Genomic DNA, 22,905 nt, shown 5'->3' on the forward strand with positions numbered 1-22,905 from the left:
AAAGCAAGAAGACAAAGGCCCAATACCCTTGAAATTCTGGAAGTAATCCTCTAATTAGAACTCTTTACCCAGCCTAATTATTGTTTAAGTGGGAGAGTAGAATAAAGATATTTTCAGACCCCCCTTTCTCAGGAAGCATGGGAAGATGTCCTCTAAGACACAGGAGAAAAGAGAAGGGACTAAAGTGAAAGAGGCCAGACGGAGCCATGGAAGGCCGCTGCTCAGATCTAAGCAGTGTGGCTCAAGGCTCAGACACGGTCAGTGCTGTCAGCATTGTGCCCTCTCCCACTGAACCTCTTTTCAACCTGACAAAACCACAGGTGTCACTCACTGTTCATACTCTGCTACCTGAACTCAGGGACTGAATGGATTTGGATATTAACAGATATCTGTCTTGAATGATGTACTCCAAATGGGGCAGTAAACCAAACAAGAGGAAAACATGAGGTCCAGAAAACAGGAACTCCAACCAGAGGAAAGCAAAGGGAACACCAAGGATGACCACAAAAGTAAGTCAGAGAACAGCAGCCACAACACACCACATGTACAGAGAACAAAAGAATGGATAACAAAAAAGTGGAACTGAACATATACTACTTGACATGACTGTTCTTATGGAAAGCCATACTGACAGCTATTAGAAGATGTAGCAGGTATTAGCGAAAGATCCAAAGAAAATAAGGCAAACACAAGGTAATTATTAACTTCAGGGAAAACAAAAAGGAAGTTAACTATTACAGTACACCGTGAGGCTCCACAGTTGCATTAGTTCATTTAACAAATACATGTACACATACACACATATGTATCTGATACTACATAGTCTATTAATTTCCTATTTGCTGCTATCAGAAATCAGTACAAAATTAATGGCATAAAACAACACAAATTTGTTATCTTGCTGTTCTAGAAGTCATAAGTACAAAATGGTTCTCATTACTGAGCTAAAACCAAGGTGTTGGCAGGACTGCATTCTTTTCTAGAGGCTCTGGGGACAATCCATTTTCTCGACTCTCAGCTTCTAGAGGCTGCTCACATTCTTTGGCTCATGGCTGCCTTCCATCCTCAAAACCAGCAATACCCAGTCCTTTTTTTTTTTGAATCTTTAATCTTTATTGTTAAAAGTATTACATATGTCCCTTCTTTTTTCCTCTATTGAATGGCCAGTCTTTCTTCCACTGCATTACTCTGATCCTGCTTCCCTCACATCTCTTTTTCTGACTCTCCTGCCCTTGTCTTTCACTTCTAAGGACCTTGTGATTACATTTGGGCCCACCCAAATAATCCAGGATAATCTCTCATCTCAAGATCATCCTTAATTTAATCACATCTGCAAAGTCCCTTCTGCCGTGTAAGGTAACATATCCACAGGGTCAGGGGATTAGGATGTCGCTGTCTTTGAGGGGTTGTTCTCCTGCCTACAACATGCTTACCTATGTATTAATATTTGCATAAAACAGTTTTGAAAGAACACTGCTAGGTCACTGTTAATAGTATGCCTACGAGAACTAAGTAGAATGATGGCTGAAGAGTGGAAAGACTGGCCATGTAAGAGAACTAAATTCTTATTTACTAAATAGGTAATTGATGAAAAATGTCTAAAATGGAAGAATCAAAAGATATGCACACTACTCAGAATCGTAGTGTGAAAGTGTTGGAAGAAATAGTTGAAAGTGGTTGCCTCTGAGAAGAGGACGAGGGTGGGAGTAGCAAGGAACACTTGCCTTTGGTGAAGAGTGTTAGTACTCTGTGACTTCTCAAATTATATGCATGTAGTATTGTGAGGAAATAAAACCAATTTTCAAAGAGAGGATGCAGATGGGAATGAGGGCTTACACCCAATTGCAACCATTGTTTGGGCATGGCTCCGTTCTCCTCTATACAAGTGCAGCTCAGGCCCTGCCACCTCTGTTGCTCTATGAAACCATCACATCCCACAGAGTAACCATTATCAGCTCCTTACACCCACACAGAGTTCGTCACCAGCTATAAAAGTTGTACCTCCGTCCCCGCCCCCCCAAAAAATATTTAATTCTTGCAATATGTCATTTCCACCCAGTCCAGCCCATGCACAGCATGGTACACCTTCTTCACATCCCTCCCAAACTGCACCTGTGCATGCCATCGCTGCCTACAACCCTGACCTTGACTCTGGCTCACTCATCAGCTGCCTCAAACCAAAGGCCCACAATTCAACCATCTCCTGGAGCCTCCAGACAGCCCCTGCCATGTCAGCCCCCACCCTCGCCACTACACTGTCCCTAACACCATTCCCACCTTCCTCACCAACACCAACCCCATCAGCTGACCACCCCACGTCTCAGCTCCAAGCATACTCCACCCGGCAACAACTAGATTGTCACCCAGTCTTACCTTGACAAGGGCCTACAGAGAACTTTCTTCTTTTAGAAACAAAACTATAATTGCCCACAAACCTGAATCCTTGTTCCATCAAAAAGAGTCCTAATGTTATCACCCATAAGAGCCCCTACCACTCTATCTCAGGTCCTCAATCTGAACTGCTGAAAAATATTGACCATTTCTGTAACAGGTCCTTCCCTCTATCTGAAGTCTACTTTCCTCGCAGTGGACTTTGCTTGTTTAAGTTTTTCTAGTTACCTTTCCCTTCTTCCCAGGGGGTGTTGGTTGTCTGCGCTGACCCCACCCCTCACTTCAGTCAGAGTGAGCATGTGACCAGGCAGGGCCAATCAGAGGCCTCCCAGGAAGGCTTTGGTGCAATGGAAAGATGCTAATATGGTAGGATGTGAGTCAGGAGCTGCTGGCTGCCCTGGGGAGAGCTCATCTGAGAACAAAGGATTGAAGACAGAGGGATGGAACACTCAAGTCATTGTCTGGGCCCCTGGATCTAGCTGTACCTGGAGGCAGGGTATCTGTCAACCTCTCATAACGTGAGTGAGTCTGTGCCTTACCGCTAACAGTCCTGACTCATATGCTAATCTCAACCTCCAGAAGTCCTTCCTGGGAGGCCTGCTGCGTGGGTTCAAGTCCTGAGTGCTGTGTGATGATTACTTACCATCTGTGTGACATGAGGCAACACCGTGCCTCAGTTTTCTCAGCTGTAAAATGGGGAAAATACTAGTACCCACTTCACAGGGCTGCTGTGAGAACTGAAATGAAATGTATTAAACCTGCTTACAAGAGAGCCTGACACAAAAAACATACTCCATAAATTTGAACAATTAGTAGTTCCCAACTAATCCAGCCCACAGCTTTCCCTTCCTTAAAAGCCCTGGAGTGCCGTGAGTGCACACTGTTCACACTGGAGCTCATACGTATCACGCGCCTGCGACGTGCCAGGTCTTGCGAATAGAGCTTTACCATCAGGAAAAGCCCTGCCACGTGTGCCGCGACAGTCAGATGGGCTTCCCACGCCCTGGAAGTCAGGGGCACAGGGTGGCCAGACTGAAAGCCCATGTTAGACTCCGCCATGTGGACCCTGATGGAGCCTGCTGTCTGGGGCAGCCATGAGAATGGGTCTGATTCTGTCCTCCCCTGGAAGTGGCCCATGGTCTACACCTGTGTGTTCCTCTGCTTTTCCAGTGTTCCCTAAAGAATGGTCCACACCTGCCAGCTGCAGAGCCTCTTTACTTACCCTCCTCTCCCTCTGCATCTGGTCCCCACCTCCCCACCCCATCCCTCTATGGGCACTGGATGTTGTAATCCTTAAAGGAGACACCACAATGGTTCTGTTGAAAGATAAGTCATCCACGTGGCTTTTCTGGACCCTTTATGCCACTGAACGAACAGACCAAAAAAAAAGTTACTCCACTGGCTGGAGTGACTGATCCTAGTTCCCAGGGAGACATTGGGCTGCTGATACACACTGGAGGCAAGGAGGACTCTGGAACCCAGGGGACTCTCTCAGGTCCCTCTGAGAACTTCCATGCCCCAAAGTAAGGATTAATGGAAAACTGCATTAAAGGGGAAAAAAAAGGGGGGGGGGGGAGTACAACTAAGGATTCAGATCCTTCGAGAATCAAGGTTTGGGTCACTCCACCAGGTGAAAGAAGCCTGACCTGTCGCGGTTCTGGCTGAGCACAGAGGAAATACAGGATGGGCAATGGGAGAAGAAAGCCAGATACGGACTGTGGCCTTGTGAACAAAAACAGAAATGAGCCCTGGCCGGTTTGGCTCAGCGGTTAGAGCGTCGGCCTATGGTCCAGAGAGACCAGGGTTCAGTTCCCGCTAAGGGCATGTACCTCAGTTGCAGTTCATCCCAGACCCTGGTTGGGTCGTGCGGGTGGCAGCCACTCAATGTGTCCCTTTCACGCCGATGTTTCTCTCTCTCTCTCTCTCTCTCTCTCCCTCTCTCTCCCTCCCACTCTATCTGAACAAAAAATGGAAAAATGTCCTCAGGTGAGGAAAAAAGAAAGAAAAAAACCCCAAAAAAGCAGAAATGAGAACCTAGTGGTTTTACTGGCATATTTTCTATTTACTTGACATATGCATGTGTTTGTTTATACATGGTAACTGTTTCTTTTTCCTCCTTCTTCACATTATTTTCTATACAAGTTATTGGAAGTTAAATCTATAATTGAGTCTTTAGGTAATAGAATATTCGGTGGGGCTGTGACTGAATTTGAGAAGTTATTCATGGAGACAGAGATTGACATAATGATTGGTGAGACTCCTCATTTAGGGGAAAGTAAGTTAAAGTATCCTTCAGTAAGAAGGATAGCTGTGTCCTGATAGGCAGAAATATAGCTTTTTTGTTGTTGCAGTGGGGCTCAAATGTGTGTAAAAAGGTGCAATGGAAACTGTGTAGCCAAAGCAGGAGACTGTGCCAGTTAATTTATTCACCCTTCATTGCCTGCTCTGTGAAAACAGACAGGCCCTTTACAGGTTTCTCCTTTGCCAGCTGGCACATGAAACTGGCATTAGAGGGAATTAGAGACATTGAAGGATGTGTCTTTTTTCCAGGTCCAGTGTGTTCTCTTGGAGGGGTCCTTCACTGTATACAACCTCTCCAGAAGCCGGGTCCTGCTGCCTCAATGGCTTCCCCAGTGCCCAGCCCTGTCTTGTCACAGCTTTTCCTGTGTCAGGCTCCCATGGCACACACAGCTTCTCTAGCTCCAGGCTCCAGGGGCACACACAGCTGCTCCAGCACCAGGCTCCCAAGGCGCACAAGGCTTCTCCAGCGCCAGGCTCTGGCACCACACACGGCTGCTCCAGCGCCAGGCTCCCAAGGCGCACACGGCTTCTCCAGCGCCAGGCTCTCGCACCACACACAGCTGCTCCAGTGCCAGGCTCCCAAGGCGCACACGGCTTCTCCAGCGCCAGGCTCTCGCACCACACACAGCTGCTCCAGTGCCAGGCTCCCAAGGCGCACACGGCTTCTCCAGTGCCAGGCTCTCGCACCACACACAGCTGCTCCAGTGCCAGGCTCCCAAGGCGCACACGGCTTCTCCAGCGCCAGGCTCTCGCACCACACACAGCTGCTCCAGTGCCAGGCTCCCAAGGCGCACACGGCTTCTCCGGCGCCAGGCTCTCGCACCACACACAGCTGCTCCAGCACCAGGCTCTCGCACCACACACAGCTTCTCTAGTTCCAGGCTCCAGAGGCACACAAAGCTTCTCCAGCGCCAGGCTCTCGCACCACACACAGCTGCTCCAGCACCAGGCTCCTGAGGTGCACACAGCTTCTCCAGCGCCAGGCTCTCGCACCACACACAGCTTCTCTAGCGCCAGGCTCCGGAGGCGCACACAGCTTCTCTAGCGCCAGGCTCCGGAGGCGCACACAGCTTCTCCAGCACCAGGCTCTCGCACCACACACAGCTTCTCTAGCGCCAGGCTCCGGAGGCGCACACAGCTTCTCCAGCGCCAGGCTCCGGAGGTGCACACAGCTTCTCCAGCGCCAGGCTCCGGAGGCGCACACAGCTTCTCCAGCACCAGGCTCTCGCACCACACACAGCTTCTCTAGCGCCAGGCTCCGGAGGCGCACACAGCTTCTCCAGTGCCAGGCTCTCACAGTGTGCAAGTCAGCAGCAGCCAGCACTCCACCTAACACTCTCCTTGGGTAGTTTAGTAGCAGTGTGCTCCAGCGACATACTTCCTCATGAACAACTTTCCTTGGGACCCAAAAGGAAGAATTTCCAGTGAGTTCCAGAGGACAGGTTTCCAGTGAGTTCTGCCAACATGGCACCACAGTGGATTCCCTGTCTTCTAGGCAGCCATGGCCATGTCTTCTCCATAAAGGTGAGGATCTCAGCTTTGGGGGGCCTCTTCCTTGGGCACTCCATGGTAACCCTAGGGGTGTGGCTGTTCTCATACATGCCATTTCTATATTCTTTGCAGCTCTTTTTACTTCTTACTAGCCAATCTCTCATTACACCAATCGCCTGTTATAGTTAATAAGCCTTTACATTAAACTTTTCCTTTTCAAATCACTATGTGGTTTCCATCTCCTGAATGCACCCTGGCTGATACAGTCACCCACAGCGTCCAAGGGCCTTTTCCCATCCTCAAGGTCCTTGAGCTCAATTCAGCATCCTTGCCAGCTAATCACTGCCTGCTTCAAGCACTCACTCGGCAATCATGTACTGAGTGCCACTGCCGAGCTGGGCACTGGGGTGAAAAGACTTCTGCTTCTGGTAGTTCATGAGCAAGTGGAGTCTCTGGCTCTCTCCACTCTGGCCAGGACTCCACTTGGCTCCACGCTCTTGGTTTTCCCCCACCCTTTGGGCTTCTCTGCTCTGTCTCCTGGGCTGGCTGCGGTCTTGCTCCCATGCACAGTGGGTACCCCTCATGGGTCGCACTCTGCCTTTAGCTATACTCTAAATTCTCCTCTGCTGAGATATTGGGGCTTAAATTCATGCAGTCCTCCTGCAACACCTCCATCTTTAGTTTCTGGACATCCCCACCTAGATGACTTGCAGTCACCTAAAATCCTACTCTTCTAGAACAAGATGCCTCACGTTTCCTCTGGCGTCTCTATGTGGCAGCGGCACCACCACCCCCCCTCAGCTGCTGAAGCCCAAAACCCCAGAGAGAACTAAGGTCCTACCTACCCCTCAGTCCTCACACTCCATTGGACACCTGATCCTTGGGCCTCTATTCTCCCCCTCCCTCCAAGCCCTCTACACCACAGGTCTAGACCTTGGCAGTTATTCTGCAATGGGTCTCCCTGCCTCTGCTTGGCTACCTGCACCCAAGCCTCTCAGCAAAGACTTCACATACATGGCTTCCTCACTCAAAACCTATGATGCCCGATGAAAATGTTCTAATATTGATTGTGGTGATGTTACACAACTCTGTGAAGGCACTAAAAACCATCAAATTGCACACTTTAAATGGGTGAATTGTATGATATGTGAATTATATTCCCATAAAGCTGTTGTTCTAAAACAAAGAAAAAAAAAACTTATGATGCCAATGATTTTCACACAGTAAAATCTAAACTCTGGTCTGATCTAACACCCCTACACTGATGGCCTCAGCAAATTGCTCAGACCTTGCCCTCCACCTCTCCCAGCCGACCCCATCATTCCAGGGCCAGTCATTGTCCCCCAGCTCATATCCCCTATTTCTATACTAGTGTCTATACTCACACTATTCTCTCCTCCAGAGGGCTCATCCCCCACTTCTCCCCCATCCCTTAGCAACCTCCCACCCCTTCCATCACTTCTCAACCACCCACCCAGGGATTTTTAATCAGTTTCTGTTGTGTGGTCATTTAGCTTTTCATTTGAATATAGACGTGTCTGTTTCCCCAAACAGATGAGGTCAGAATTCAGGTCTTACACCTTGCAGCACCCCCAAAGCTCAGTGCTTCTCCCCTGCCTGCCCACCCCTGTTCCGGGTGACCCTCGAGGCAGAGAGGACTGTGTGAAATCACTCCCAGGCAGCTGCAACATCCTCAGCACAGTGCTGCGGTGCCTCGAGTGACTGCCCACAACCCCCATTCTAGGGGTCGCTTGGCAGAGCTCCCCAGCGCACTGTGCCAATGGAAAGGCCCTCTGCAGGGGCCCCTAGGTTCCCGCTTCCCCATTCCTAGACCAGGACATACATCTGCTGTGGGGTGTGCAGGCCCCACCAGCACCCAGATGCCACAGCATGAAGGGGCTCGTGAGGGTCCTAGGTCAGAGTGCCAGTGAACCACAGGAAGCAAGGAAAGCTGGTCCTCCACCCCTCCAGGCCCTTGGGGACTGAGTCCCTGGCTTGCCTGTGACCACTCTCCCCCCACACCACCCATGCATGTACTTCCCCTACCTGCGCTTTTTCACCCTGTTCCCTGAATAAGTGACCATGCAGCTGACCCCCTCCTGGGCCAGAACTAGGAAGTTCCCCAAAGGGCCTTCAGGACCTGGGAGCCACTGATGAAGCACAGCCCTTCCCTGCCCACTAAGCAGGAAAGAGCCTGTTGCTCTCAGAATTACCCACTGGTCTCTGGTTGGCTTCCTCCTCACCTCTGCCCCAACCAAAATTAAACCATTTGTGGAAGGGGTCAGGGAAGGAAGAAGGGCCCTGGGGTGCTGGGCCGCACATCCCAGAATCACTAGCCCCTGGCCCAGCAGCCCTAGTGCAGTCCATCTATCCCTTTAGCCCTAAGGGGGCTCAGCTGGAGCCCCACCTCAAACCCTGGTTCTGCCACTCAACAACATAGACCTCACTTTCCCAATCTGTACAATGGGGTGAATAGGTCCCTACCTCAGAAGTCTATCTTAAGATATGAGAGAATCTGAGTTGAGTGCTTAGCACAATGCCTGGCACACTTGATAAATGTTCATTTTTGAAAATATATTATGTGATTAATCAGGACAGAAGGCCAGTGAAGCGTCCTTAGGAAACCTAGACTCTGGCTTAAGACCACACCCAGGAGTGACTCTTGCTCACTCCTGGGAACAGCTGCTGTGGCCTGACCCAGAGCCCTCTCTCTTAGCTAATGCCCCTAGTGTACCCTCGGTCCCCCAACCCAAGGCCCCTTGCCACCAGAATGAAGAACCTCTTTAGCAGAGCCCTTAACCTGCCGTCGTGGCCCTAGGGGCCTCTCAGAGCCACACACACAGACAGACACAGACAAGTACACATACACACAGACACACACACTCACACTCACACACGCTCACTCTTCTCCGGCTCCCGGCTCCCGGCTCAAAGGGAGGATTCCAGGCAGGGCCTCGCCAGCACATGCAGCGCACATTTCACCTACAGCATGGGCCAAAGAGGCATTTGGAAACCAGCTTGGGAACCTCATAACCATTCATAACATTGTTCGGAGAGAAAATACAAAACATTGCCCTATAAACAAACATTTGCAATAGAATTCCTCCAAGAGCTAGGAACTGCCTATGCTAGAAAACTACCAGAGCAAGAAGAGAAAAACCGCATAAACTTAGTTTGCCTTTTTGAAATTAATGCCAATTACAAAACATTTATGTGAACTGCTTACCATTTACACTTAATTACCATGCAGCACAATTATGTATACCATTAAGGGTATGCCAGATTAATTAAGCTGTATGTTTCATTTGATTACACCACCACACCCTCAGTCCACATATGCCCAACTTCCAGAGGGCTGGCCCTGTAACGGGTGTGTGTACAGGTCAGTGTAAACCAGAGAGATGTTGGTTGCCACAATCAAATCAGCAGTGGTCCCCATCCCACCCCACACCCAGCCAGAGACAGCCTGACTCTAGCCCAGACCTTTGCCAACATAACCACGAGAGGAGCCCCTGCTGAGAAGCCATCTTCCACCCCTAGGCCTCCTCCTCTCCTCTGGAAGGCAGAGCTACTTCAAAGGTGCCCCCACGGAGTGTGGCTGCATGTCACAGGGGCCACCCTATAGCCCAATAGCCACCATCACGTGTGCCTGCTCATAGAAGAAGCTGGCTCCAGATCAAGGTCATCCCAAGTTCATTTCCCAGACCCTTCTAGGGCCCTTCACACTGAGCCAGCAACCGGGCAAGGTCCCAGCTGTGCACCCAGGCCCTGCAGGGTTCAGAGCCTCTCCCTCTTTCCCTCTGCTCTCCACACAGCCATGGATGGGTAGCTCTGCACAGACTCCGTCCCCTTTATTTAAAAAAGGGAAATGACCCCCCTAATTCCCACTTAGCTCAGCAGAAGATCTTCAAATGCACTGGGGTTATCCAGGTTTGGGGAACAATAGTCAATGGAACATGACAAATGGACCTTCTTAGGAAAGAAGAACTCACTGACTGAGGGGCCAGGCAGGTCAGGCCTCCTGGGAGGCAAAGAGCAAGAAGCTCGGTGAGAGGGGAAAGAAGGGGCGTGTGCGTATGCACCTCCGCAGTGCCAGACAGGGAACATGCATGGCTGAACTGTAATCCTCAAACACCTGTGAGGCCAACTGTATAGGATTCTTTTAAACGAGTAACATAAAATATCCAGGGTTGGTGCAAGCAACAGTGTTTGAAACAAGCAAAAACACAGGCCTGTGTGGTTATCTCACTTTGCAGAAGGCTAAGAGAGGTTAAGTGATCTGCCTAAGGATACAGCTAGGAGGTAGCAGGGCCGAGGGCCATGCTGCCTCTTACCCCAGTGATGCTGACCTGGCTAACATCATTGTTCTAGAAATTCTTTCGAAACTGCTCTTCCTGTGATACTCAAACTCATTTCTATTTTAGAGAACCAGTTTTATTTCTTTTCTGTTTCCTTACCCAAACCGCTGCCCACAGTTTATCCCCACCAATCTCAGCAGACCTGCCTCTCAGTGGAGGATGGAGGTCAATTTGACAATTCACATACCATTTTCAGAGGGTGACGGGATGTACCCCAGGTCATGCAGCTGGGGGGTCCAGGCCTTGCAGCTCATCACTGGGAGTAGCCCCTGAGACGCACAGGCTCCAGCTCAGGGCCCCACACATCAGCACCTCTGATGCATGTGGTACGAACGCCTGATTAAGTCACTTGCCTCCTCAAAAAGCTCCACAGGTTGCTACCAGTTATGGAACAAAATGTGCCTGTCTTTCTAATGTATCACGCTGGACCCTGCCCCTCCCTGGCCCCTACCTCCAGGCCTGGTGACACAGATGCTCTCCTTCTGCCAGCCTCCATCTGGGAAAACCTAACTGCCTTCAAGTCCTCACTCCCCTCTCGTCTCCCATGTGAAGCACTCCCAGGTTTCTCGAGACTCCCCCAATATCTGTACCCTCATGTGAATGGCATCTCCACCCACACAGTTGGCTGAGCTAGAAACCAAAGGGTCCCCCCTGTTTCCCTTACTCCTTCCATCACCCAGCTGCTTCTACCAGCTCTACTTCCTACATGCCTCACAAAGCACCCCGCCTCCATGCCCACACTGCTGCTCCCTGGATTTCTGCACCAGCCTTCGGCCTTGGCTCCCTGGCCCCATCCTCGCAGTCCAATTTCTCTTCCTTCATGCCCCAGAATGCTCTTTCTTAGATACAAACACAGGCATGTTACTCCAAGCCCAACACCTATCAATGGATAACATCCCAGACCTCCAAGGTCCAGCTCTGGCCCAGCCCTCCAGCCTCACATGCCATCATCACTCTGGCCACATTAGATCAGAAAATGCTCTTGACCACCTGGCTAACTACTCCCCACCCTTTCAAGACTCAGCTCAAGCATCACCTCCTTTAGAAAGCCTTTACTGATCCTCCCTCCCCCTGAAAGAGATGTCCCTTTTCTGAGCCCCAGGCACGCCCCAGGCACATGCTGCCAGAGCTCTCTCCACCCACCTATGATGTAATGGTCATCCTCTCCAGACTCTCGCCTCCACTGTGGGCTACTTGAGGACCAACAGTGCCTTTTATCTTTGTAGCCAGTGCCTAGCACATAATAGGTCTTTAGTAAATAAATGGATGAACTTTATTTGTGGATCTGAAGCAAGGGACCACAAAAGAGAAAACCTGAGAGCTGCCAGGCCTGCCAACTTTGGGCCCTGGCATCTTATCATGCTGAAGGCTAGCTCTCTCAGAGTCTAGGCTGTGTGGAGGGTGTTGACAGAAGAAAACACAGAGGCAACTGCTCACCCCCAGTGGGCTTCCCAGATGAGCTTCCAGTACCAGGCAGGCCCTCAAGCCACCACCAGTTGGGCTGGGAACCACCAGCCTGTGAGAGGATGGCAACAAGCACCACATTGTTGCTGGTAATAAAACCATTAGGGACTGGCATTGTGTGCCAGCTGCCAGGCCCAGCTCTGGTCCCTCCCATCCCTCTAGGCCAAGGGGCAGAGCTAGCCATGCCAGCAGGCCAGAACCCAGAGGAAAAGCCGCTTCTGGCTTTGGGCCCAAAGAGACCAGAGGGCAGGGAGGAAGAGGGCTCAGGGCTTAGGGGACCTGCAGGTCCCCACTGAGCACAGACTCTAAAAGACTGAGATCAGCCCTGGCCGGTTTGGCTCAGTGGTTAGAGTGTAGGCCTGTGGACCGGAGAGTCCCGGGTTCAGTTCCCGCTAAGGGCATGTACCTCAGTTGCAGTTTGTTCCTGGCCCGGTTGGGGTCGTGTGGGTGGCAGCCACTCGATGTGTCTCTCTCACATCGATGTTTCTCTCTCTCTCTTCCTCCCTCTCTCCCTCCGGCTCTATCTGAAGATAAATGCAAAAATGTCCTCGGGTGAGGATGAAAAAACAAAAACAAAACAAAAAATAAATAAAAAATAAAAGACTGAGATCAGATGTCCAGGGCTGTGGGACTCAGAGAACAACCAGCCAAATCCTGGCTTTACAGAGGTGGGAATGGAGGCCCTAAGAGCTCTAGAGAGCAAGGAAAATGACAGGCAACATTTGTAGGGTCTTAGAGTGCACAGGGGCCTTCATGGGGTCATCACACACAGTCCCTAAAGTCACTCTCATGCAGCCCTGCCATGACCACACTTAAAGAAAAGCAACTCAAACCTCCTCAGCACCTGCTATGTGCAAGGCAAAGTGCTGGCTGTCTTCCTGACCTGTTTCATTCGATTCAGGTAAGATGTGGATACTCTTTTTATCCCTGATGGAAAACCTGTAGCTCAAAGGTGTTTATGCCTCAAAGTAACTGATTAATAGTGAGGCTGAGACACTAACCCAGGCCTGCCTCCCCACCCCCAGGGTCTCTTCTTTGCCCTGCATGTCTGACCCCTACCAGCCTGGGGCTGTCCCCTACCAACCTAGGGTGGAGAGGAGGGCCACACAGGGACCAGCTCTGTGCTTGCTTCCTAGTTACTGTTCTTTTGTTTATCTTCCTACCTTATTCCAGGGCAGGGCCATAGAAATATACATACCCTTCTTCATGTCATATTCAACAGGGGCAGCCTAGAGGAGAAAGCGAGCTCCAAGAGAGTACCCAGGGGTGGGAGCCGGGGGAGGGGACTGTGGAAGGGGAAGATAAGGGCTGTTGCCAAGCAACAGGCAGAGGAATTACTAGCTGTCCCTCCTCACTTCTTCACCCTGTTACCTGGGTCACTGCTACCTGCTCACGGCCTTCAGATCACAGAGCTGGGTACAGCTTGAGCCCACATACCTGATGAGTTCTCCAGTCATCCAGAAACCCCATTTAGTCCTCTGTGCATCACCCTATGCTCCATACCTGGCCGAGACCCTGGTAATACCTCTAGTTCCCAGGGAGCCATAGATTGAAGCCTTTTGGGAAGATCCTCAATGATCTGTTTCCCATCCTGGGTCAGACCTGAGAGTTACAAGTCACCGTCCTATAAAACTAACTTGGTCCACTGCCCCTGGTGTGTACCTGGGTGCAGCCAGCTGCCTGTTGGCCACTCTCACCCAGTCCCTCCAAGCCCAGGCCTTCGTCTGGAGGCCTCAGTGTCTGCAATAGTTCTCCCTACAACCTTCCCAGAGAAGACAAGTACCTGCGTAACCACACCATTGCTGTCAGTATCCAAACCAGCTTTTTATCCATCATAAAGAGTCCATCCTTCCAACCCTAGGGTGACTCAAATTTTTTTTCATGTTCTTATCCAGAAGCTTTAAAAAGTGTGGTTTTATTTCTGTTGTTGTCATTAATAGAGTAACGTGTGCATTTACATTTTTTCAAAGGTTACAAAGTACATAAAGCATATAAAGTAAAAAAGGCAAAGTCTTTGTTGACAGGTTTCCTGTATATCCTTCCAGACAACTTTTTCTACCTATGTACAGCCTATAAATGTATATATTTGTATATATTTTAAAGAAATTTTACAAAAACGAGATTATACTTTGCATACAGTTTTTTGGGGTAACCTAATCCCATCCATATCTTGGACATCTACACATCAGAATAGACATGCTTACTACTCCATTTCAAAGGCTTTGGGGAATCTGAACAGATCCCCCTTTCTCCATACATTTATTCATCTACAATACTAATCACAGAGGACCATTCCTTCAAGAGGTCTCTTCACAACAGGTTCTGCTTGCCAGAGCATTAGATAATCAATCCCACCCCCTGGCATGGACCCAAGCATTCTCACCTGCTCCTCCTTGGGTCGTCAGGGGAACCTCTGAGGGAAAGCTTATTCCCAGGTCCCCCAGCCTCCCATCCTGGGCATTCTCCCACATTCATTATGACTTGGCTCATGTCCAACCCACAGGTGAGTAAACCACAGGTCTGACCCCACCATCCTATTATGTCCCTCTAAGCATCTTTTAACCTTTTCAAGTAAGGACCACTGGAACACTGGGATCTAGCTAATTCAGTAGGTCTAGAACATCTGCACTGACCCCTAGATCCACCTACACAGTAACACCGCAGGAAGAGCACCAGACTAGGAGTTAGGACACCCAAGTTCCAGCCCTCTGGTTACTAGCTGTTTGAGATGGTCCTCTGTCCCCTCTGAGCACCCAGACAAGACAGCTAACAATTGGCTCAGAATTGAAAATGACCTTGACATCTGAAACAGAAACAGAGAGGGAAGATCAATAAGGATGACAATGAGCAGGGCCATGACCGAAAAGAGAAAATAGGAACCTAGTTATAGATGTAAATAAGGCTGGGAAGCTGTAGGGGTCAGAGGGGACCACAGCAGGATGGCAGAGGGCAATGCTCAGTCACAGTTGAAAAAAATTCCACTCCCCACTGGGATTGGGCTAGGAAAGCCCCAGGCCTCCGCACCTCCTCCCACTGTCGCTGTCCTCTAGACAGGCCTAGGATGTGATCAGCAAGGGAGATGTGGCCTGGCGGGCCCTGCACTGGCTGTCCTTGTTCCAGGCTGCCAGGTACTTGCAGCCATACCTGGGAGCACAGCTGTCAGGCGGGGACACATCCCCTCCAAGTTGGGGGCTCAGTTCTGCTGCGTGTGAAGGAGGGAGCGGGGACAGCAGAGCAGAGTCAGGTTCTGCAGCCCCATTCACATCCCCTTGCAGGAATGTTCTGGAAGCTGGGGCACCTCAGCCTAGGGGAGGGGATATAAGTAGGGCACTGAGATCTCTGGGAGGCCAGGTAAGGGACCCTTCCCCCAATGCCCTATTCACACCATGATGCCATCACTGGCAGGAAGACCTTACCCTGGCTGGTGTTTCCCTTAATGGCCACAACCCACTGAGGGTTGGTGTAATTTAAACCCTGCTCTGTTTCTCTCCAAGTCTGAGCTCTTAGGCTCTAGTCTAGAAAATAAAGGAATCATGAAGATCCTTGGCGGGTGGAAGCTGGGAGGAAGGGGTCAATGGGGGGAAAAAGAGGAGACATCTGTAAAACTTTCAATAATAAAAAAATATATATATCCTATACCAAAAGAACTCAGTTGGCCCCTTCCCCTCTCTCCCTTTTCTGCCTCTGTCTTGTCCCCACCCTACCCCTCAAAGCCACAGAACAGTTCAGTGATTCTCCATGGGCCACAGGAGTTTACAGAGCACAGGGGCCCACTCTCCCGATATCAATACAGGGCCTCAGCCTGGCCCCCAGCACACCTGAGGCCTTGTTCTTTCTCCCCAGTGGTTCCCCTACACTCCAGCCACCTCATTCCCGACTACCTGGCTTCCTCCTCTCAGCCTGGAAGCCCTACCTCTGTACTTTGAAGCATATCTCACATGTCACCTCTTCCAAGAAGCCCACCCAGATCCCCTCAATTGGGTGTGACCTGTCCTTTGAGCACTTTATTTCTCCCTGTCCTGTGACCTTGGTCTGTGGGCATACCTTAAACTCACACTGTGTCCCCTCAAAGCCTACCTAGCACACAACTTTGCCCACAGGAAATGCTCAATAAGTCTCTGGAAGTAAATACACTGTGATCAAAACAGAATCAGAATAAAGAGCTGAAACTACAGTGTGAGGGATTTAAGACGGATACAAAGACAACCTGTTGACAATGCGACTTCTTAAACTCTGGAACAGATTGCTAAGTGGCACTGAGGAGCTGCCCACCTCCGAAGATTTTTCAATCAGAAGCAGCACTTTTGTCATCCGTCCGAGATTTTACAAGAGGCAGGAAGTGGACAAGGCTTCTCAGGGTACTTCCTGCAGTGCCAGTCCACGTAAGCTGTCCAAATGATGAAAATAATTACAGCTGGCTAACACTGGGCACGTACAGTCTGCACATTATCTTGTTTAATCCTCACAATAACCTCTGGGAACAGCATGGTCTTATTTCCCTGTTGCAGGCGAGGAAACTGAGGCTCAGAGAGATTAAGTCAGCTGCCCCAGATCCCGCAGCTGGGAAGTGTCAGACGCAGCTCCTTCCGACTCCATGGCCCTCACTTCTGTTGCCTTGAAACAGGCTTATGTCTAAGCAAGTTGCATCTATACTCATGCAGCTGCACAGTGTACACAGAAAGATGTGTACACAAAAATATGCACAGAGGACCACATGCACTACATTCTGTCCTGCCCACACACTTAGCCAAATGAAGGCAGGCTTAGATAAACACACATTTCTGTCACTGCATGAATCTCAGGTTTTGTAATTTTTTAGAGGAAAAAATAGAGAGAGAAAACGAGCCCTATAAGATTTGAAGGGAGAGGAACCTGGCACCTTCAGTTTACTATTAAAGCCATGCTCAGGAGCAGCAAAGCACACAGGCCCACGGAGACACCAGGCCTCAAAGAGCAAGCAGGCTCCTGACGGGCTCTGCTGTCTATTAGATACCAAAATGGAATAAGAATAGATTCCTGCAAGCAGTGCCTTGGTCCTAACTGTTGCCTGTTCCCAAGCTAGAGATTAGAGATACAGTTACTATCTGTGGAGCATGGTAGGGGGAAAGGGGACATAAGGCACCAAGTCAGGGACCCCAAGACCACAGGAGAAGGCAGCAGGAAGTGCAGAGAGAGAGAGAAGCATGTGACAGGCACAACTGGCCTTCTGGCCTCAGGCTCAGGGTAGCACTTTCAACCCTGGAAGAAAAGGGGCCTGGCACCATATGCAAACAGCCCCTAACCCAGCTCCAAGTATTTTCAGGGCTCACAGTTCTGTTTCAACCCTAAATTCTAAGGAGAGAGGGTACTCTATTTTTCACCTCCATTAGAGAACCAGCAAGACAGCTCTCAGAGTCCCCTTTCTATTTGGCTCTCCAAAAAAGGAGCCTTGAGGGAGTCTGGGCTCTTGATGGGGAAAAATGTGGGTCTTTCAGGGAAGCTTGAGCCTAAGGAACTGGCCTATAAGTAGGCAATGGCCATTTGGGGAAGGCAGAGCAACAGCAAGCAGAAGAGAGCATGGGCCACCAAGCCCTCTGCCATTAGGGAGATGACAGGGACTAAACACACAGATGTGCAGCAAGCTTCCCCACCACTCAGCAGACACCCATGGAGGCCCCACAGAATGTACGGGGGGGGGGGGTGCGGAGGCAGTCAAGGCAAGGTCCCTACCCCATGGACACAACAAACTGGTAGGAGAGAAAGCACCCATAGCAGCAGCCCAGGAGAGCTGTGCAGGACACAGTCTAAGTTCCCCAGAGGGCAGGCCTGGCCTGCCCTTCTTCCTGGCCAGGTCACCCTGGGCAAATATTTTCTAGCTTGTTCTGTCTTATTTGCAGGCTTTTACAGAAGACCAATGGAGCTGCCATGTGTGACTCTGACAGTAAAACATCCGTAAGGGTCACGAGTGCTTACTCTAAACTGGACCTTGGGAAGGAACCTCAGAAATTATGCACACACACAGAATTACACCTAAACCTACAGGTTTACAGTTTAAGCCTACAGGTGAAGGCTTAACCGGAAGCTGAACTTTTATACCCTCTGTGGAGTCTGATGTGACAAGCCTGTCTCCTGCACGGTCCCCACCCCTCACACCACCTCAGCTTTCAAAGGTCCATCCCCCCCAGGGAGGGGGGCTGCTCTTTCTCAGACCTCCTTTCCTTGGGAGCCTTTCCTGATTACTTCTGTGTGGTGGAAAAAAAAAAAAAAAAAGACCACTTCACCCATATTCCTGGGTCTGAAATTCCACCATGAGAATCAGATCCACAGAATTTAAATGTTGGAATGGACCCTCAAGCTCCAGTCCCCACCCCACAGAGGAATCCTGTCCACAGACACCCTGACAGATAACCATGGTTGGTCATCCTCTCCTATGCTTCTCCAGTCCTTGCACTGTGGATTCATTCCTAGAGTCTAGAAGGAATTCACCTTTTCTAAGGTCGGCCTCCTACTGCAGGCCCACGTGCCTGGGAAGGATAGCAGAGAGCCTCGGTCAGCCTGAGCCTGGAGCTCTGCCTTTGATGAGTAGCTGAAGACAAGCACCAAGGAGCTGGACGACAGGCTAGAGAGGGAGCCAGGGCCCAAAGAAGTGGGGCCGGGAAGGGAGGCAGGCAGGTGCCAGACCCGCTACACAAGTTTGCCTGGGGCCCCTGCCTGGGTGCAGCACATATGCACACATGCACACACACGCACATATGCACATAGGCTCACTTTCACAGGGCTGCCTGTCAGACAGCCCAACCAGGGTCTCAATGTGATCTGGAGGCAGAGGGGGACCACCCAGCCCCAGAAAGTAACAGGAACTCTGACAACCAAAGCTTCCAAGCCCAGGTAGCTCCAGCAAACCAGGAGATGGCCCCTGCCAACTGAGGGGACGGCCCAAAGAGGGTCCACCTGACAGCTGCGGTCCCCAAATCCCATAGGCCAGTCCTCACACTCCAGCAACGCTTAAGGAGAAAAGCTTCCCTGACTGCAGCTGTCACATCTGCCTGAGAAGGAGGAGGCACAGCGGCGCAGCACCTGATCCCAGGATCCCTTCGCAGCCGGCCAGTTCAGCCGCTGGCAGCCCAGGGTGAAACATGAAGACTGAACAGTCCCTCAGGGATGCTGATGGCAATCTCTGGGCACAGCAGTGAGGGGCAAGCTGGGTCACAGGGCAGAGGGCGCTTCTCATGCAGGCTCCTGTCCCCGCTGGTTTGGGAGAGGGCAAGTTATGTGGTTCTGGGGCCCGGCCCTTCCTCCCCGGCCACACGCAGGCCCGAGCTGCCCAGCGGGGTGAAGGACGCCATCTTGGGTCAAGGTGCAGCCACAGGGGGCTCCCCTCGTTAGCTGGGGAAGGGAGCCCCTGAGAACTGGCGAGCCCCCACTCCCTACCCAAGGCGTCAACACCTACTCAACTGGCTTTGCAGTAGAGAGAGGAGGCGGAAGGACCGAGGGGATGAAGAGAAAAGGGGGAAAACAGAGGTGGGGTGGGAAGGGAGTGGGTTCCCCCAAGAAGGGAGGCTCCAGGAAAGCAAAACGAAGTTTGGCAGCCGGAGGGCGGCGGGCCCCAGCGACTGGGGGCTGGGGGAGGCCGGGGGCGGGCCCTGGACCCACGCCAGCTCTGTCGGCGCCGAGGGGGAGGGAGGGCAGGGCGGCCTGGGGGAGGGGAGCCGGGGTGAGGGCGGGACACCGACCGGGGCCGCCTGCGGCTCCGAAGCTCCGGGACTCCCGGGGCGCGGGGACTTGGGCCCAAGACCCCAATCTGCAGCCTCGGAGAGGCCTCGTCCTTCACTGTGCTGATGCGAAGCGTTCAAGGACACGTCTGCACCGGCCCAGCGGGGGTGCGTGTGCGTGAGTGTGTCCGCGTGCGTGTTAGTGTGTACGGAGGGGATGTTTCTGCGGTAGGGGGCGACCTCGGACGCCCCCCACCCCCGTGCGGCTCCCGGTCCACCCCGCAGCCAACTCCCCACCCCCCCCAGTTTTCCGGCCCCGCGGCCGGCCCGGGATATTCACCCGCCCCCGCCCCGCCCCCACACTGCGGCGGCGCCGCCGCCACCGCCACCGCCACCGCCCCGGCTCCCACGGCCCGCGGCAGGGGGCAGGGAGGAGCCAGGCACGACGTCCCCCAGCGAACTGCCCGGCCTTTCTACGGGAAGGTGTGCCCCCCAAGTGGCACGCTCCCCACCTCCGTCGCCCCTCCTAGATCCACTGGCACCCCGCACCCCCAGCCACAGGTGGCCGAAGGAAGATTGCTGCGCAGTGTTCTCCGGCCCAGCCCCCCGATTACACCCCTCGGACCGCCCCTGGGGGCCTCCCGTGTCCCTCGCCCCGCCGGGCCGTGGAGGGCCGGGAACCGGGGGGAGGGGCACCAGGTCGTGTGCCAAGGCTGCCATTTTCTGCCGCCGCGGCGGAGCCTGCGCGGGGCCAGGCCCCCGCCCCCTCCTCCGCTCCCTGTGGGCCGCGGCGGGAGCCGATTATTTCGGGTCGGGGTCCGCGCCCTCCAGCGCTTGGGCTGCAGGCCCCAGGCGGGGCTACGGGGCGGGGACAGGGCCGGAAGGCGGGGGTGGCCGGTCCGGAGACCCTGCAGCAGCGCCGAGCCGGGCACCGCAGCTGAAGCCAGCGGTGGAGGGGGCCCCCCCGCGGCATTGTATAGACTTGAACTTGAGCCCGGAGCGGGGCGGGGGCGGGGAGGGGGCTCCGCGCCGGGAGCAGGCGGGACGGGAGGGGGCGCCTGCCGAGCCCGCGGTGACATAAACAAACCCTCAAGTGCCCCGCGCCGCCCCGGCCAGCCTAGCCCGCCGTCTCTGCCCGCAGCCCTGGCCCCGCGAGCGCCCAGCGCCGAGTTGCAGGGGTCCGGGGGCTTGCTCTGAGCCGGGCACTGCCCGCCGCCGTGCCCCCCGCCGGGCCTCCCCTCCTCCTCGCCCGCCTCCGGGCCGGCCTCCCGGGTCGCCAGTAGCGGCGCTCATTACCGTGTGGCCGGTGGGGTCGGGCCGGCCCGGCTGCGCGCCCTGGTGCCGCGGCGCCGCGTCCCGGCTCGTCCTCTGGTCTCGACGCCGCCGCCGCCCGCGCGCCCTCCCTCCGCTCGCTGTCGCGCTCCCTCTCTCCGCCTCCTCCGCCGGGTCCCCCCCTCCCACCCCTTCTCTCCGCCTTCCTCCTTCCCTCCCTCCGGCCGCCAGCGGGCCCAGGCCTCCGCCCGCTGCTCGCCCCCCGCGGCAGCGCTGGCCCCGGCCCCGACGCTGCGGAGCCGGCCCGGGAGGCAGCGCCGACTGGGGGACCCCGGGGCGCCGCGGCGGGAACGGCTTGGGCGCGCGGCCGGTCCTAGCGCCCTCGGTCCAACTTCCCGGCCTCTGCGGCCCCGCTGGGGGTCTCCGCACGCTGCGAGACTGAGGGCTAGACCCCACAGCACCCCGACCCTGTACTGGGCCTAGGCACCCTTCCTCGGCCGCGCTCCGGGTCACTCCGCCGGGAGCCTTGCTGCAGCGCCCCCCTCCCCGTGGGGCGCTCCGCTACCTGGCGCTGCCTCTGCGCTGGGTCCCCGCATCCAGCACTGGCCGCAGGGACAGCGGCCCCTCCTCTCCCCCGGCCGGTGTCAAGTGCCTCCCTCCCGGCAGCCCGCAGAACCCCCGGCGGCCTTCGCCCTGCAGTTCTCCCGACCTCCACCAGAGCCCACTACACTCTGCCTGCCTCAGCACTGGGGCTGGGGACAGCAGCGCCGGCCCATTTGCACCTCAACCCCCACGCCACCCACTATTCCCTCCAGGTGCGGTGGCCCAATGGAGGCCACCCATTCTGCAGGGCCAAAGTCTGGGCGCCAGGCCCATCCAAGCCGTCCTGGAGGCTCAAGGGCCTATATAGGATGGCGCCCTTGAAGGGAGTGAGTTCCCTGTACCTTGAGGTGTCCAAGTTGTGCCCTCAGTTGGGCAGTGGAAGACTGAAAGATTTCATGGAGCTGGAGGTTGAACTAAATGACAATGAAGATCCCTTCCAGCTCTAAGATTCTGTGCACACCTACACTCAACCTCACACTTACCCCATTGTCGTGAGGGTTGTTTTTATTTCCCATTGAATTCTCAGGGCTGCAGGTTTCTGATTTGGGGCATCTCTGTCTACTTCCAACAGCACACCACCCTCTGCTCATCACTCTCCCAACTGCTACCTTTGGGGCTTAGTGCTGGGCCCCCTGGCCCCCAGCCTGGCTCCCCACTTCTGCTTGCATCTCCACCAGCCATCTCCCACTGTGCACCCCCATTCCACCCAGCATTTCAGCTACATGGAATTGCCCTGAGCTCCCTAACCCAGGATGTGGTGTGCTCCCTTCCCCAGGCACCCACCACCCCACTTGTGGCCAGGGGCAACTGAAGAGGATACCTAGGCCATCACTGCTAAAAACAGTGCTATTTTCCCCCTTTCCTCCACCAGCTTCACCCCTTCAAGGGTCACAGAAACAGAGTCACCTCTTTGGGACACGGAGCTGGCCTTTCATCCAAGAGGTTTTCCTTCTGGAAGCCTTCTAATACTTCCAGGTACTTTATTCTGCCCCAATTCCTGAAGCTCAATATCAGAGGCTACTCTCTACACACTTTTCTGGCCTTTTTCAGTGTCACCCTTACTCAAGTGGTCACCCTATACCACTGATGATAAGCCTTTCTATCCATGGTCTCCATCTGGCCAGTTTCAGACATTCATCATTTTCCTTCCATAAGGACAGGGATCTCATCTGTCATCTATGTAGCTCAGCACTCAACACATAGTAGGTTCTCAATAAACCTTGGTTAAATGAATATGCACATTGCAGGCCCTTTGCCATCTTGCTTTTGACATGAAGATGAGCATCCACAAACACTCTGAAGCTTGGCTAAGGGGAAGACCATGTTTAGAAAGA

At 53.2% G+C, this 22,905-nt stretch overlaps 1 protein-coding gene across 2 annotated transcripts in view; it reads right to left on the reverse strand.

Moving 5' to 3' along the window:
- DNMT3A (DNA methyltransferase 3 alpha) overlaps positions 1-21,625 on the reverse strand; it is a 101,412-nt gene extending 79,787 nt beyond the window's left edge. For both annotated transcript variants that reach the window (XM_036262316.1, XM_036262315.1), the window contains exon 1: positions 21,534-21,625. The gene's annotated coding sequence lies outside the window, so the exon portion shown is untranslated. The remainder of the gene's footprint in view (positions 1-21,533) is intronic.
- Between the last annotated feature and the right edge of the window lie 1,280 nt (positions 21,626-22,905).

Source organism: Molossus molossus, unplaced genomic scaffold (assembly GCF_014108415.1).
Source record: "Molossus molossus isolate mMolMol1 unplaced genomic scaffold, mMolMol1.p scaffold_m16_p_15, whole genome shotgun sequence".
Lineage (NCBI taxonomy): Eukaryota > Metazoa > Chordata > Mammalia > Chiroptera > Molossidae > Molossus > Molossus molossus.